The following is a 358-nucleotide window of genomic DNA, read 5'->3' on the forward strand; positions in this document are numbered from 1 at the left end:
GCAGTTCTTGGGCTCTTAAGAGTCTCATTGCAGAGATGCTTATAAGCAGCTGGTGGGTTACCCAAGCAGGTTCCTTTTCCGGAGACTTCAGTGAGTGTCAGCCGGTTTCTACTACTCCAGGTACAAGCTTCATGTTGGGTGGTGTTATTAAAGCGGCCAAGCACTGCAATGCCTTCATAATAAGGAGGCCCTGCTGCTAGGCAAAGCCAGCAAGATTCTGTCATATTAGGGTCAGAACCATTTAATACAGTAAATGCCCCTTGTATCAGATTGAATAGTCTCTGCCCAGTATTTGAGGAGGGGGAGAAGTAGAAGGAGGAGGTGATTTGGGAGGTGCCCTAGTGGGTGGCTTTGGAGG

Source organism: Mastomys coucha, unplaced genomic scaffold (genome assembly GCF_008632895.1).
Source record: "Mastomys coucha isolate ucsf_1 unplaced genomic scaffold, UCSF_Mcou_1 pScaffold2, whole genome shotgun sequence".
NCBI lineage: Eukaryota > Metazoa > Chordata > Mammalia > Rodentia > Muridae > Mastomys > Mastomys coucha.